The sequence below is a fragment of the Haliotis cracherodii genome, unplaced genomic scaffold, assembly GCF_022045235.1.
Source record: "Haliotis cracherodii isolate W230 unplaced genomic scaffold, xgHalCrac1.p SCAF_1, whole genome shotgun sequence".
NCBI classification, from domain to species: domain Eukaryota; kingdom Metazoa; phylum Mollusca; class Gastropoda; order Lepetellida; family Haliotidae; genus Haliotis; species Haliotis cracherodii.
Window position 1 is genome coordinate 61,299,992 of NW_027266264.1, and position 18,446 is coordinate 61,318,437.

Below are 18,446 nucleotides of genomic sequence, written 5' to 3' on the forward strand. Positions count from 1 at the left end.
AGATTCATTGGTCCTCTCAGACATGTATGACAGGAATTCACTTATGGCAGCTGTAAAGTAAGGACTGAGAAATACAGATAGTAATGGGATCGTTTCATTTTGTGAATGAGGTCTGGTTTGCATTCCCACCGACTTAATAGTCTTCTAACTGAATCACTCATTCCGATATTGCCATGCGTTCGATGTACGTTAGTCCAGAGCTGACGTGGGCGTCAATCAGAAAGCACGAAGACCTCACGTCTTATGGTATGTTGAATGTAGTTCACCTGGTAAGTGAGTGAGTGAGTTGGGTTTTAACAATATTCCAGTTATATCGCAGCGTGTCGGCTAAATGTGGGAGGAAAGCCCGAAGTGATGCAGGTATCGGACTTTTACCACTTCCATGAAACCCACGAGCACGGGTATGGTGCTGACAAACCTAGAAACATAATTTGGGCGAACCGGGATTCGAACCCACAATCATAGGTTTCTGGCGTGCCCAAGGGACGCAACTCTGCACAGCGAATCGCGGCGCCTTAGACGACTGGGCCACCCGTGCCCCCAGTTCACCTGGTCTCTATCACTTGGACCTTTCAGTTTACACCTCGACAACAGCAATGGGTCACACATGTAGTATCTGACTCACATAGGTCGCAAATGTAGTATCTGACTAACATAGGTCGCAAATGTAGTATCTGACTAACATAGGTCACAAATGTAGTATCTGACTAACATAGGTCACAAATGTAGTATCTGACTAACAAAGGTCACAATGTAGCATCTGACTAACATAGGTCGCAAATGTAGTATCTGACTAACATAGGTCGCAAATGTAGTATCTGACTAACATAGGCCACAAATGTAGTATCTGACTCACATGGGCCACAAATGTAGCATCTGACTAACATAGGTCACAAATGTAGTATCTGACTAACAAAGGTCACAAATGTAGTATCTGACTAACATAGGTCACAAATGTAGCATCTGACTAACATAGGTCACAAATGTAGTATCTGACTAACATTGGCCACAAATGTAGTATCTGACTAACATAGGTCGCAAATGTAGTATCTGACTCACATGGGCCACAAATGTAGCATCTGACTAACATAGGTCACAAATGTAGTATCTGACTAACAAACGTCACAAATGTAGTATCTGACTCACATGGGCCACAAATGTAGCATCTGACTAACATAGCTCACAAATGTAGTATCTGACTAACATAGGTCACAAATGTAGTATCTGACTAACATAGGTCACAAATGTAGTATCTGACTAACATAGGTCACAAATGTAGTATCTGACTAACATAGGTCGCAAATGTAGTATCTGACTAACATAGGTCACAAATGTAGTATCTGACTAACATAGGTCACAAATGTAGTATCTGACTAACATAGGTCACAAATGTGGTGTCTGACTAACATAGGTCACAAGTGTAGTATCTGACTAACATAGGTCACAAATGTAGTATCTGACTAACGTAGGTCACAAATGTAGTATCTGTCTATCATAGGTCACAAATGTAGTATCTGACTAACATAGGTCACAAGTGTAGTATCTGACTAACATAGGTCACAAATGTAGTATCTGACTAACATAGGTCACAAATGTAGTATCTGACTCACATGGGCCACAAATGTAGTATCTGACTAACATAGGTCACATGCAACAAACACTCATTTTGTCTCCTACTGCATTGTTTCAATCGGACAACAGTGCAGACTTTATGAATGCTCAATTAGGTAGTCACGAGATGTCCATGTCAAAAACTAAATAGCACAATTCTTCCAAAATCGACCCGACTAACCCGCACAAGAGACGCAGCCACTTGTAAGCGATGTATGTTCTGGGTAGCAATGTTTATGCATATTACCGACATCGATCTGGAGTAAAGGGGCCCCCGGGAGTCGGGCACACACCAATAGTCTGTCTCAAGCAGACATTCATTTGTCTGGCAGTCTTACCAACCAGAAATACACGATGCCGGAACATATCTGATCAATAGCTTTATGTAAGTCGCTTACAACACGGGATGTAAGCCGGATCGAAGACGCTGTGAAAACCCCATGGAACATCTGAGTTGCCTCCCTTAGGCGTACCAGAAACCTATGGCTGTAGGTTCGAATCCAGATTCACCCAAATTATGTGTCAATAATTGTCAACACTACATCAGTGTTCGTGGGTTTCATCGAAGTTGCAAACGTCTTAGACACTGTGATATAACTGAAATCCTGTTCAGTGTGGCGTAAAACATGACTCACTCGCGTTGTGCTGACCCTTTGTAATATCTGATGTAACGTTGTAAACGACACCATGGGAATGCATAACGCTATCAGCCAGGCGACGCGTACGTGACGACAGTATCAGCCAGGCGACGTGGACGTGACGACGCTATCGCAAGGGAACTAGTCCCTTCAAAACATATTTGTTTTTGCCAGGATAAAATAATTGACGTGGCACTGAGGACTAAGTCAGAAGCTAGGAATTAAACAGCTACGTCCCTGAGGTCCTGACAGTGTAGTGCCGTTCAGATAGGTCTCGGTACACGCCATCAGTGTGACACTCGGTGAATTGGTTTTAGCGTTCACTGATCTTCTCATGTTAAACCTTGAAAGAAGAGTTCACACAATAATAAAAGCGACTAAACCCTGTCCATATTCATAAAGAAATCTCTGCTTAAATCAGACGATTGTACGATTCCGACTATATAATGACCATGTTTTTATGAATTACTATCAAATAGTGAGGATACCAGGTGTTCGCGAAAAAATGAGCGTATCTTGTTAGTGCCAACCACCAGAAACACATGCAAAGGCAAGTCAATTTTTCACCTGAAAAAAACACACGGAAATTACCTGGTATGATTATAATTTGATAGTGATTCATAAACACATGCTCATTTCAGGGTTGGAATCGCTTTCGGCAGAGGTTTCTTGTCACATTTAGAAAGGATTTGTCGTTTGATTTATTATAACTATTGTTACCAGCAACTCCGTTGGGACTTCGCCCTCGATGCCACAGAGCCGACTAATGAGAATCTGGAAGTGTGACCTGGCTGGTTGTGTGCTCCGATGGCTCATGCTATCAACCATTGCTTTGTCCGGCTTAAACTCGATTGTATACATGTACAGACCGCCATGAAATAGTTGAAATATTGATGACTGCTTCGTTAATCAACGCTCCCTTGCCCGCTCACACAGTCATCCACACAGTCACTCACTCACTCACTCACTCAAGGCAATAGTATTTGTCGTCATTACTGGTTGATGTTAAGATTTTCGACCATACAAGTTTAACTCTTCATCACTTCAGGACCGCCTCCGTGCTCTAGTGGTAGAGCGTCCGCCCAGAGAGCGGAAGGTCCGGGGTTCGATCCCCGGCCGCGTCATACAAAAAGACGTTTCAAGATTGTACTTGTTGTTACCCTGTCTGGCGCTCGGCAAGGGGCTAAAACAAGGACTGGTCGGCTCGGAGTCAGTATACTGTGTCTGAGTTGGGTATTCATGTTAATCTGCGGCATGGTATCTCAGTGAGCTAGCACTATAAATCGGCATCAGTCCGGACTAGTACAAGCAGCCACACACACACTTCAGACGTCTCAACGCTAGAGCAATGTATTCACATGTGGTACCAGTATTTACACATCCATGCGCATACGAAACAGTGTCACTAAACAAAGACGAGTTGCGTTGTTCATGTGCAGTCATTCCGTTCTTCTGTTGCTCAATCTTCTCCGAAATGTAAAAAGAAGCTAATCAGAGGATAATTTCAAAGTTAGTTTGTATTCTTCTTGAATCACGTTTCACTCCGGTTGGGTGTGAAAAACTCTGCAAGCAGAATACGTCAGACGGCTTTGATGGAATCGAACACATCAATGGTACCATGCTTTTCAAATCCTTCTAAATGTGACAAATTGATTTTAAGACCACTAAGGACTTCTCACTGAGGCTAGTCCTTGTGTCAATTTGCTACCCGCTGAATTTATTTGTCATTATTTAAGAGGGTATCGATCGAACTAAAACAGGATTGATGTTAATGATATGGAAGGCCATTAATCACGCATCACTAATCACGAGTATAGCGATTACCATGTTTGCGCACTCGACACAGTATCCTTGCACAGCACGCTGACGCAATACATTCATTACCAAACATATCATCGTTTGCTCTGTAATTTTGCGTTGCATCTGTCATTCAAGTTATTTAATCTAGGCCTCCCGCGAACAACAATGTGGCTGATCTTCACAGAGTATTTGCTATTTCTCTTCTGGGTAATTGTATTGTGATGACATTGGTTTAAGCCGTAGCAGTTATCGTTCACCCGTTCCTCATCAGAGGTTCCCGTGTTGGGACACCGCCAGACAATCACCAGGATCCCTCTGAAACCAACACGAGAGAGGTCCTTATGTATGGGCATCACGGCTAACAGTAGAATTCTATTTTGCCCTCTCAACATCGGCAGAATTGTCAATAGTGTGTCTTCTCAAAGGTGTATAGCTGTAGAGTCATGAAGGTAGATGGTACAGTTGTGCTGCTAGAAGGTGGATGAAATAGCGGTGTACTAGATGGCGGTACAATAGTTGGTCTACTAAATGGCGGTACAATAGGGGGTCTACTGGATGGTTGAACAATAGTGGGTCTACTGGAAGGTTGAACAATAGTTGGTCTACTGGATGGCGGTACAATAGTGTATCTACTGGATGGTGGTACAATAGTGTATCTACTGGATGGTGGTACAATAGTGGATCTACTAGATGGCGGTACAATAGTGAGTCTACTGGGTGGCGGCACAATAGTGGGTCTATTGGGTGGCGGCACAATAGTGGGTCTACTGGGTGGCGGCACAATAGTGGGTCTACTGGGTGGCGGCACAATAGTGGGTCTACTGGATGGCGCTACAATAGTGGGTCTACTGGATGGCGCTACAATAGTGAGTCTACTGGGTTGGGGCACAATAGTGGGTCTACTGGGTGGCGGCACAATAGTGGATCTACTAGATGGCGGTACAATAGTGGGTCTACTTATGGCGGTACAATAGTGGGTCTACTGGGTTGGGGCACAATAGTGGATCTACTGGGTGGCGGCACAATAGTGAGTCTACTAGATGGCGGTACAATAGTGAGTCTACTGGGTGGTGGCACAATAGTGGATCTACTAGATGGTGGTACAATAGCTTGTCCAGTAGAACTCTGAGGCCAAAAAATATTGAACGATGATCGTATTCGTGGAAATATGGACGACGTATCTCTCTGACGACATCGTTTCCATGCTTCTGATGTGTAAATGCGGGAATCCGATGAGAATACATTAAGACAGAGAGAACCAACATTCTTCATGCCCAGCTACTGTTACATGTGTTTCTGAACAAGTATTTATACACTCTTGTTGTACGCGGAACAAACGATGCTGGTAGGCCAAGACAGAAAAAGAAGAAATTGTTTTCCCTGTCATTCAAAAGGTCACTCCTGACATGAAACGGACTCCATGCTGTCGTGGAACTGACAAGAATGTAACGGAGGACCAGGAAACTGGGACACGAAGAACTCCCGGCAAAGCTTGCTATTGTTCCATGTCTAGTATATACCAAACTAAAAGGTCACCGAGCTCGCCGTGTGCCTTTATATGACTATGGGTTTTGTTGTGCAATCTCTTTGCAGAAGGATTTTTTCAATCACGGGAAAAATAGTTTCTGGAATCAGCATTGGTCCTGCTTACCAAACTTACCATGCAGCCGTTAATTCTATCAAGAGTCTTAAGCAATCTGGAAATAGGCTATAATTAGCCACGTTTGTCAATCTGTGTATCCTGAGAAGAAAGCTGGCGAAAGCAATCAATATTTCACGTTATATGATGCCGACATCTGCCCTGTCTACAACTTGCACGTGCAGACAGATTACACGAGGTCGGCAGACGACAAGAAGATGCACGTGCATGTCTGCCACGAGCTGACATCATGGATCACCCGACTTCAATGGCCACGAGTGGGATGTACAGTTCTAAGGAATATTTTATTTTTCATTTTGAAGTCATTTTTATCTCAATCAAAAAAGGATGACTAATTCTTGATTGAAAAAGCAAATGTCATCTGTCAAATTAATCTGAGCGTGCACAGCCGCAGCACAATTTCATTTTGAAATATTATGCCATATTTTTTAATTGTTAGATACTACTCGTCATTCAGTTCTGAAGTAGGCGATCGTTTACGATATTTGTATAGGCCATAATGTACATAAAGGAATCAAAACCGTTTCCGTAATCATAAGGAGTCTGGGGCACGGGTGGCCCAGTCGTCTAAGGCGGACACGCCAGAAACCTATGATTGTGGGTTCGTATCCCGATTCGCCCCGATTATGTTTCTAGGTTTGTCAGCACCATACCCGTGCTCGTGGGTTTCACCGAAGTGGTAAACGTCTGAGACCTGCATCATTTCGGGCTTTCCTTCTACATTAAGCTGACACGCCGCGATATAACTGTAATACTGTTGAAAGCGGCGTTAAACCCAACTCACTCACGCACATAAAGAGTCCATTTTACGATTCCGACTACATCATAACCATGTGTTAATTAATCCCATCAAATAATGATGATATCAGGTGCTCGTGAAAAGGTGAGCGTATCCTGCCCAATCGGTGGCACCCGTTACAAACACATGCAAGGGCAACTCAATTGTTCCCCTGAAAAATACACCCTTGAACATGTGGTACAAGAGTGACAAGTTAAGAATATTTCACCGGCGGAATACGCTATGATATGTTAAACGCCCACGTTACGTTCCAAAACGTTTATAAGAGACTAGTTGAGATCAAAGATCATATCTGTTGTTCATGAGCGCGTGAGGTGTTTTGAGTGACTGAAGTGATTCGAACCCACAACCATAGGTTTCTGGCGTGCCCAAGGGACGCAACTCTGCACAGCGAATCGCGGCGCCTTAGACGACTGGGCCACCCGTGCCCACTATTAAATACCAAGTGCATGCTGCTTAATTTCGAAATGGGTGTGTGAATCAGGTTACCTCTAAGGCCTCCTACATGGAGACGGTGGACCACAGTGGATCTGGTTTTATTTGGCACGGAACCTGTGTACATAACGAGCACAATGACTTCAACGAAAGCGTTCCCTATGACTGCCACACAACAAGAACACCAATCTGTTCTTTGTGGTGTCTATAGCAGAATTATCACACCATAATGAAATCACTGCGTGACCACGCGGTCAGGAAACTTAATAGATCGCATGTATTATTTGTTCATTCTGTTCCTATTGGGATGCTTTAATCTAATTTGTACCTCCGACTCTGGGAACTGATTATCTCTTGACCTTGACCTTGTGGCTGACCGGAGACTCGTTTCTAGCATGTCATGATACTGACAGTGTGTCTCGTTCCATCGTGCGTGAGAATGAAGCAGTTGTATTGTAAGGAAGAGAATGTATGGATGTCAACTTCTTTATTATGAGGAACACACTTCCGTATGTGTATCACTTCTAAATGGGGGGCACGGGTGGCTCAGTCGTCTAAGGCGCCGCGATTCGCTGTGCAGAGTTGCGTCCCTTAGGCACGCCAGAAACCTCTGATTGTGGGTTCGAATCCCGGTTCGCCCCGATAATGTTTCTAGGTTTGTCAGCACCATACCCGTGTTCGTGGGTTTCACCGAGGTGGTAAACGTCCGATACCTGCATCCCTTCGGGCTTTCCTCCCACATTAAGCTGACACGCCGTGATATAACTGGAATACTGTTAAAAGCGGCTTTAAACCCAGCTCACTCAATCACTCACTTCTAAATGCCTTTCAAAGACTGGTTGTGTTGTACTCCGACATACAACCTTCTTTGGTGTCTTTGTATGTCTGACACTGAATTTCCCTTTGAAGGATGAATGTCTGTCTGTCTGATGTTTAACGCCGCACTCAGCAATATGCCAGCTATATGACGGCGGTCTGTAAATTATCAAGTCTTGACCAGACAATCCAGTGATTGACATCATGAGCATCGATCAACGCAATTGGGGAATGATGACATGCATCAACCAAGTCAGCGAGCCTGACCACCCGATCCCGTTAGTTGACTCTTACCACAAGCATAATCGCCTTTTACAGCAAGCATGGGTGGCTGAAGACCTATTCGACGCCGTATCTTCACGGGTCGATCTTGCATGTACTCAACGATATATAACTATATGCATATCATAGACACATATTCTTCAAGTAAAATATTCTATCGACCGTTTGTCCACTGTCGACACCAAATGGGAATCTGAATATCAAAGGACGCAATCGAGCGATACCAAAGGGCTTGCAGACCTAAAGGATCATGTGGTCAGGCTTGCGCGACGTCATACCCCGACGGCGTTGCTCCCAATATCAATCACTGTAGTATTGGTCCAGACTCGATTATTTACAGGTCGCCGTCTTGTAGCTGGAATATTTATATTAAACATCGATACAAACAAACGTAAACATATGCCAATCAACTGCTTGAAATTAGTTGTATTTCCTTTGTTTCTTTTTGACCGATTGTCCAAACAAATCTTCATCTGAAACACAAGTATGTTAAAATGTGTTGGCCTAAGACTTGGACTAGTTACCGAATTCTCGAACATACCTGGTTACCACATGCTGCAGCGCACACGCGGAGACACATAAATCTCCCACATGCAAGTGTTAGATGGATCTTGTTGCGCGTATTTATTACCCCTGGACTAGCCTTGCTCCAAGGCTGTACTGAATGATAAGTCCACGTGTGTTTAGTAAGTTTATCCCAGTAATAGGCAAATCTAGATAAGCGAACAGTCAGTTTGTTCTTATTATTATATAATCTAGAAATCATGATTTAAACCAGTACTTTTTGCCTTGGAGGGTTGTGCAAGTCTATCCTTGAACGTTTACGGTAGAGACTGGATCACACGGAGACAGGCTGCAGGTTTTTTTTAGCACACCATTATCAACGTGCTGGTTGTTTTATGGCGTCCTTGCGTGTGCCAATTTCCTGGAGTCGTTGTGTTTGCCTACAGCCAATGAGATCCCATCCAGCTTAGCTGTCACATAGCATCGTGTGCGTCCTCTATCACAGAGAAATCTTTTGGACGTCACACAGTTCGCGTCCATCCAAGCAGCCTCAGCGGTGCAGACATCAAAGACGTGATAGATGTGACTGATCTTCATTCCATTCCAGCATGACAATGTTTCAAAACAACACAACAAGACAACATAAATTGTTGCATATTGTTTTCCCACCTAGATCGGAAGTATTGATTCTGTCTGTTACAGGGAACTCTGGAGAAATCAACAATTCATTTTCCCATTGTGATTATGCGATTTATGAATTATGCATCCCATATTGTACCGGTGTTCAGATCAATGGTTTGTGTCGTTGTGGAGTACGTTGTTGGGACGTAGATGCCTATATGCATGGGCTTACTGGCTGCACCTGGAATAAACATGATCTGCAATATCAGGCACGGTATGCAACACACGAGAATGTCAAGTGTCACCAGGAGACGGTCAGATTGGAGTTTTTCTCACAGGGAATACCCCACGGCTTAGCCCCATGGGCAGAATACCACAACGCATATGCTAATATAGCAAATTATCCATGGTATTTCATGGGTTAAGTGGTCCATTTCCGCTATGCAATATACAAACATTTAAATACCACGAGGTCACATAATGGTTGAAATGACTAGATAAATAGATAAACACCAATATACAAGTATACATTGATAAATACAACATAGATGAGGGAACACGGACGTATATATGTTTACAATAGATTGATGAGTTATCAAATTAATATATATAAACTTAATGAATATAAATAGAACATATCTTTAGTGAGGACGAAATAGTTAAGGAACAGACAAGTATTTTAAAGAATAGATAAAAAATAGGTCCGTTTGCATTGTATTCAGCGGTCAATTTGTGTTCCCTCTATAGGTTAGAACTTAGTAGGGTGGGGGCACAGTCATGTAAGGCTTCGTATTTCGCTGTGCAGAGTTGCGTCCCTTGGGCGCGCCAGGAACCTGATTGCGGGTAGGAATCTCACTTCGCCCAATTATGTTTCCAGGTGTGTAAGCATCATATCCCTGCTCGTTGGTTTTACCAAAATGGTAAACGTCTGAGACCTGCATCACTTCGGGCTTTCCTCCCACATTAAGCTGACACGGCGTAATATAACTGGAATATTGTTCAAAGCGAAATTAAACCCAACTCACCCAATCATTCACTACAAAACTACATGTTTCCTTATCAGAACCAAAACGAGCTGTGTTACGTCAAATAGTGAGACCTTTTATCTAGAGAAAAATAGATTATAGTATTTGCCGGGAGAAAGGTTTGATTACGCCAGATTGCACTCCATCATAGCATGGTCAAAATGAACCCCAGCTACTTTATGATCATAAAGCCTGTAATCACGTTTCTGGGGGTTAAATAAAAGAGATCACTCACAGATCTTTTGGGCCACAACGTTAGTGTGTAATGTCACTTGACTTGGTCGATCGTAAAACCCTGATTGACAAGAATACTAACATGTATTGAGAAGAGGGGCCGACAGGAAATAACTATTGATTTACAATCTGTTGGTTGTGATCTCATCACGGTACTAGGGGAGGGTCTGTGCTGACTCCTCACCTCTTCATCAGAGAACACTTCAAACACCATTACATCTCCCTACTATTTCCTTAACTGTACCGCCTGGGCTAATAAACGTTACAAGGAGATTTGCTGTCTTGTAAAAATCGTCTTTGGTTTTTCAACTCTTCCGGTGTCAGGCGAAAGACTAGATATAATGTCACTAATACTTGTCTCGTAATTCAATGTGTTTGGGTTACTGTTTGTCCAAGTTGCAGAACAGTTTCCTCTATATCGAGCTAATAGCAGATCCGTGGCGGGCGGTGGCGATGACAGCATTCCTGACATAAATCCATCGCCCAGGATAGTCATTGCCTTCGTTTCAGATGAATCATTAGTCTTTGGAAATTGTTTTTGTCGATATTTTCGAAATACATCCCTGATCCCATGTTCCAAGGCCTTTTTGCTCTTTCACGAATTTCTTTAAGTCTCCTTCAATGAGGACATGTTCAACTCACTAATTTAGGGTGATGCATTGTCCAACGAAGACGAGCTAAAAGGACTTTATAAGATCAATCCTACGGGATTCTAGCTTTCTTTCAGTCATATTACATGACTGCATCGTTTCAAACTTAATCGAAAGCACGTTTTCTTTCTATCAGCCACGGTGAATTTTTGTTCAGCCCTGAGCTTCCTGGTTTTTGATATTTGATTCAGATTCCAGGTTTTTGTGTCTTTATCTCAGTGATTTCTCGTTCTGTTCTTCGTCTGATGTGAAGGCTGTGACCTCGGGCTGTGCTGTGATCGCTCCCTTGCCCCTGGGATGTGTGGCAAATATGCAGAATAAAGAAAAATTGATCTCAATGAAGGCTATCAGATCTTTAAATGTCAATTAAGCACAGCTGCAACTTAGTGATGTTGTGAAAACGTACACCTGGAACGCGGGGAAGCACGTTGAGCATTTTATGTGTTGTAAACCTCTCATCGGGCATGACAGGGGCAATATGTGATGTGGATCTGCTCCCATGTTGTGACGTCTTGTTGGCGACAGTGATTGACGCCTGCGTGTTATATGCTGTAGCTTATTGCACAGCAACAAAATTGTATCATGAATTCACTGAAAAATACTTACTATACTGAGCACAAATGTTATTATGTTTTGGGGGATATTTTTGAAGTGAAGACTGATCACATATTCAACATATTCATGATTCCTCATTTTTTTGGTTCAGTATATTTTTAAAGGATATGTTGTTTGATGTTGAAATTTAATCCGAGTGTCTATGTTCCTTAATCAATCATGCTATTCCGATTGCCATATTCCGAGTGTGTTTGATTACTCCTTTAAGCCAATATCATTGATTTTTCGTGACCCTCGTGTCTGTTGTTGTCATTTTTGATATTCAAAATTCCAATTTGATTCATTGATGGATATGCACGGAATGAACTAATACAAGGTGATGTTAACCGACACCTGAATATTCCGATTGTGTGTCAAAACCGACACCTGAATAAATCGAAACCTTTCAAAACCAACACATGCAATAATATTGGCAACATATAAGACACCTGAGTGATCGAACACCTGCCTATTCCGACGACTGTGAGACCTACATGTAACTCTACTGCCAAGATGCCCCATCCATGGGTTCGAATCCTACTTCCTTCCTTGGCATTTCATCACTTTTCCCGCCCTCACGGGTTTTCACCATCATCTACGACCAATGTCAGATTAGACTTTTCGCTTAAATTGGAACTCACACGTTGTGTAACCGAAATACTGTTCAAATAGTCTCTCACCCACGAGAACTTATATGCACTGAGTGTACCCTCTAGGGCACGAGTGGCCCAGTCGTCTTAGGCGCCGCGATTCGCTGTGCAGAGTTGCGTCCCTTTGACACGCCAGAAACCAATGATTGTGGGTTCGAATCCCGGTTCGCCCCGATTATGTGTCTAGGTTTGTCAGCCCCATACCCGTGGGTTTCACCGAAGTGGTAAACGTATAAGACCTGCATCATTTCGGGCTTTTCTCCCACATTCAACTGATACGCCGCGATAAAACTAGAATACTGTTGAGAGCGCCGTTAACCCCCACTCACTCACTCTGTAGACCAGCATTTTACAAATACTGAAACGAATACAAGTTCCTGGATAAAAGTTTTAACAATATATCTGATAACCCTTGAACACGTCATCTAATCTTCCGGGCAAAAGAATGTCTACACCCATGTGGCTAGCAATATACAAACAAGAAATGGTTATTCCGTATATATATTTGATACGGGTATCATAGTGGTGTTTTTTACCTTACCTTAGACGTGTTTCTTTAACTGTTTTCAGCCTACTAACGTTTTGATAACGTTTGTAAATTTTGGTTAAATCCAATTTTCAAGCGTATGTTTTCTTTTGTCCGCCATTCTAAGTCTGTGATGCTGATCTTTGCGCTGCAGAGTCTAAGCCTGATGGTCTATTCCTTTGGTATAAATATTTCAGATTACAGAGTCATCCCTGATGTCACGATATTGGTCATGATCGGATTCAGCAATTTCATTTTTAGATTTAGATTTTAAATACGATCGTGTTAATAATTCACTTCCTTGATCTATTGAAACCCCAAATCCTGAAGAAAGTCTGGAAGATTAGCAAATGTAGGTAACGGCACATTATTTAAACTTTTATTAGCTGTGGTGTTATTGCTTAATTTGTCGTATCTTTTACACCCAAAAAACCAAAACATTTCACGAAACCGATAACTAAATTAGTTCCAGGTTCGCAATAATGCAAGAAGCAGGTGTAACCTGATCCATATCACACCTTAGTTGGACTAAAACGCCCTGGATTGAACATGGAGATACGCCCATGTTTTTTCGCCGCGTAACACGCCCAGTTTCAATTTGTCAAATTATACGGATCCCGAGATTGCATTGAGAAGGTCCAATTCCATCGTGGCCGGTTATCGTTGACAGAGTGTTGTAGTAAAACATAACAATCAAATTACCGAGCAGTATAAATGTCTCCGCACGTTCTCCGGGACAAGCATCCATTGTACTTATGGAACAGGTCTTCATGCAGTGTGATGCTTCTCCACAGACAAGCATTGTACTGACTCCCTTCGTGATTTATCAGTTTGTGTCGTGTTGCTTATTCATAAACGACCCTCCAATACTTCCAACTGGTGCCAGTTACCTTTGTGTGCAAGTACGGCATATATTTAGCACGGTTTCTCAGCGCAAAGCATATATTGGTATTTCTGACATAGGCTGTTATTGACGTGTGTTGTACCATTGAACAATGGTACAGTGTTTGTTGTAACATCTGTTATGACTCATTGTTTGTGATTGCAGTCGGAACATGGGATTTGATCGATACTGTGTTGTCACTGTTCGCTTTGAGACAAGGAAATGGAATTATAGATACCAGATAGGTATCTATGGTAGATATTTTTTAAAGTAGGAAATCTTGGCTTTGCAAATGTCAAGGGTATAACTATCATATATCAATCAATATGTTCTTATGGAAATCATATGAAAACAGCATCATTATTGGAAATTTAATGTAAACGTTCTGAAAAGACGGATCACAGGAAGGCAGAGTTGACATTATGAGCTACTTTACTCGCCTCTTTATTAGCCACTAAGGTCAACTTCAGCTGCTCGGAATTCTTGTCGTCAAAGTGGCTTATCGAGATGAAACGTTTATGGTTCCTGATAGTGGAAAAGCATCGCTTCGTTAATGTATGACGGGTTTTTTTTATGAAATATGTCCATAATGCCAAAGCTGGAGAAAAATCAGTCTCCATTATCTGCTGAAACAGATTCCACTGGGCGTAAAAGGCAAAATAGTGATGGAATTTATATAAATGGAGCAACGAAAATCTGTGGTGACAACAGATGTCTTCCGCTTGCGGCTGCACCCCTCGCTCACACCAACTGCAATAACATGTTAGTGTTAGTCGCCCAACGCACATTTTAAATATGAATGTCCAAAAACTACAATTACCGTTATATCAACTTTATAAACCTTGTGTGCATTGCGCTACACAAGGCTTTAACCATGTTATCTTGGGGATGAAGACATTTCCCCAAGGTTTAGGGGCACACAAAGTTATGTTGTTTTTGAAAGAGTTATCGAGACTAACGGCCTTCCACATTTTGCATGTCATTGAACATGACAGATTTCTCAGAGGTTATTTGTTTAGGGGTGGCTGTTTCAAAGGGGGACATCGCTGATGCAAATTGGCGGTCCTGGCAAGTTTGACTCAAGGCTAATGATTACAGGTCTGTAACCATAATTATACAGTAACGATTACATTATCACAATGATGAGATCTGCGTCAACCTCCTGCCTTTCTGTCCACGCTGGGGGCACGTGTGGCCCAGTCGTCCAAGGCGCCGTCGTTTGCTGTACAGAGTTGCGTGTCTTGTGCGCGCCAGAAACTTATGATCGTGGGTTCGAATCCCGGTTAGCCCTGATTATGTGTCTAGGTTTGTCAGCACCAGACCTAATGCGTGCTCGCGGGTTCAAACTAACTCACTCACTCACTCACTTGTGACATTGCAGTTCATAGCTGAGTTCTAACCCAACTGTATGGTGCTATAATTCATGCATGTCTCGCATGTTGAACACACTTTGTGATAACTGCTGACAATGGCGTTGCCTGGTATCATTGTCAAATACCAGTATATCAAATATGAAAGCTCTCATGTTTTTATTTCTCCATGGTCACTGCTTGGTTGTCTCGTTGACATTTCCCAGTTATGTTTATGACAGAATTTGAACTTTACTGCTGAAAATATTCGCGGTGGCTCGTTAGGAGCAACAAATAGATGCAACACAATTCTGTTGACATTATTTCCTATGACAGATAACTGCTTGCTTAAAACATAAACTACACCCGAAGTCATGATGGAGCAAGTGCTGAAGCCACATTCCCAGTAGTGAGACAAACAGCCACTACTCCCAACTAAACTCTGTCACAACATGGAGCTTCCATAGAGTTCTTCATGAGTCAGATAGTTCAGGATCAATAACCTCGACAGACCCACTTCACTGCCTCCCCCAGCTGGGCATAGCATAACAACTGGTGTGTTTGTGTGGCAGTCACGGCTATCAGAGACCACCTGCTGCCTCCACGGCGTAACGAGTACACATTGGAGTTGATTTAAACGAATCATGCTTCGGCTGCTGCTGACTTAGACGTTTTCGTCCGTATATTGTTTCTATTGTGTTACAACTATGGAGAATGTGTAGTTATGGGTACATTTACATCTATTTTCTGTCGTGGAGATATATATTCCCTTAGAGAAATCTTGATTCCATGGACTTACCAATACGTGAGCAAGTAATGTTTAAGGCATCTGGGTAGACTAACATCTAGTCACTGAAATGAACATTTCGGACAGAAAAAAACAGTTGTTCCATTATCTTAATAAGATTATAACAATAGGGAGCCCAGAGACTCTCTTCATTTTCAAATACTGTATCTAGACTTGCCAAACATCATAGACTTGCATGGGCTGTATTTGATATATTTGTATCAGGGTCTGTAAGACAGACAAGCATCTGGGGTGACGTTGGTCCATGTCAATACTCGCCAGCTATCATGACAAACCATTGTGTTTAATAAACGACATATCACTAAGCGTTGATGTTGGTCTTATATGAATAATGTATAAGGGATACTAAACTTTTCATATCAGTAGGTTCGATTGGTACATTTGGAATCATATATTACTCGCTCGTCACCTCGTCAGTTGCCGTCAACAGCTGCATCATAATAACATAACGGTAAATCCCATAACGTGGGGTTTCTCATTGGTTTTCGTTGGGGCACATGTTGGCCATTGGTACAAGGTATTCAAATTTGCACAGCAGGGTTGGAGTCCTGTGCGAGGAGCCGTTAGTTGTTGACATTTTTAGTTTCAATAAAATCATTAAATGCGCTCTCATGTCACCGGATTGTCTGGTCAAACTCGACTGTTTACAAGCCGTCACTATTCAGCGGGAGAACCGCTGTGCGGGGTGAGGCAGCTAACACTCACCTTTTGACGCAAATTGTGTGAGAGGCGAGTGCGACCGTTAGCTCAGGTTGGTTGGTTGGGTGGTTTGTTGTTTAACGCCGCTCTCAGCAATATTCCAGCTATATGACGGCCGTCTGTAAATAATCGAGTCTGGACCAAACAATCCAGTGATTAATATCATGAGCATCGATCCACGCAACTGGGATCGATGACATGCATCAACCAAGTCAGCGAGCCTGACCACCCGATCCCGTTAGTCGCCTTTTACGGCAAGCATAGTCCCCTTTTACGGCAAGCATGGGTTGCTGAAGACCTCTTCTATACACCCTGGTGTGATCACTGAGTTTCATTGATCCATTCATATATTTTTCACCGCTATTTTGCGTTTTACGCCAAGTGGAATCTGTTTCGGCGGGTAATCGAGACTGATTATTATCTGGTGTTGACGTTCAATATTTACAGTCGAGATTCCCCGTGATTTGATCTTTGGTACTTTCCACTGTCGTGAGGCTTACCAAAACATCGGCAGCTTTTCTTTTCCCCTGATAATTCAGGCTTGTCTGTCAATTCATCTAGCTTGTTTCTTTTGTGTTACCATCACCTTAAACACCTCAGAAAGTCATTAACTTGTAAGTTTGGCTTGAAGCTCACATCTGTGAGCGCTGTGCAGAGGTGGTAATCACTTCCGGCTTTCCTTCCAGATCAAGATGACACGCCGAGATATACCTGGAATTCGGAAATAGCTGCGTTATACAAACTCACTCACTCGCTCAGATAGTTTATGTTCGTAAGTTGCTTTGGTGTAGTAGGCTCGAGTGAGTGAGTGAGTCAGGTGTAACGCCGCTTTGAAAAGTCTTCCAGTTACATCTCGGCGTGTCAGTATAATATGGGAGAAAAGCCACGCGTGGTTCCTAACTAGTTCTTTTGCACAAGGTATTAGATTAATATGCATAGGTTATTTCGAAATTATAAACTGATAACCAAATCGTTGAAAGTACTTCCACTTAACATCCTCTGTCACCCCTTCCGCCCTACCCCCTGTACCCCCTCAACCATGACTTCCGCCCTACCCCCAGTACCTCCTCAACAATGACTTCCGCCCTACCCCCTGTACCCCCTAAACCATGACGCCCGCCCTACCCCCAGTACCCCCTCAACCATGACTTCCGCCCTACCCCCAGTACCCCCTCAATCATGACTTCCGCCCTACCCCCAGTACCCCCTCAACCATGACTTCCGCCCTACCCCCAGTACCCCCTCAACCATGACTTCCGCCCTACCCCCAGTACCCCCTCAACAATGACTTCCGCCCTACCCCTTGTACCCCCTAAACCATGACGCCCGCCCTACCCCCAGTACCCCCTCAACCATGAATTCTGCCCTACCTCCAGTACCCCCTCAATCATGACTTCCGCCCTACCCCCTGTACCCCCTCAACCATGACTTCCGCCCTACCCCTAGTACCCCCTCAACAATGACTTCCGCCCTACCCCCAGTACCCCCTCAACCATGACTTCCACCCTACCCCCAGTACCCCCTCAACCATGACTTCCGCCCTACCCCCAGTACCCCCTCAACAATGACTTCCGCCCTACCCCTTTGTACCCCCTAAACCATGACGCCCGCCCTACCCCCAGTACCCCCTCAACTATGAATTCTGCCCTACCCCCAGTACCCCCTCAATCATGACTTCCGCCCTACCCCCTGTACCCCCTCAACCATGACTTCCGCCCTACCCCTAGTACCCCCTCAACAATGACTTCCGCCCTACCCCCTGTACCCCCTAAACCATGACTCCCGCCCTACCCCCAGTACCCCCTCAACCATGAATTCCGCCCTACCCACAACCCCCTCAACCATGACGTCCGCCCTACCCC

General features: G+C 43.4%; 1 protein-coding gene across 1 annotated transcript in view; it reads left to right on the plus strand.

The window, feature by feature from the left end:
• Positions 1-18,446, plus strand: part of LOC139472015 (peroxidasin homolog) — a 72,586-nt gene that overhangs the window by 34,393 nt on the left and 19,747 nt on the right. The gene's annotated exons all lie outside the window — the stretch shown is intronic.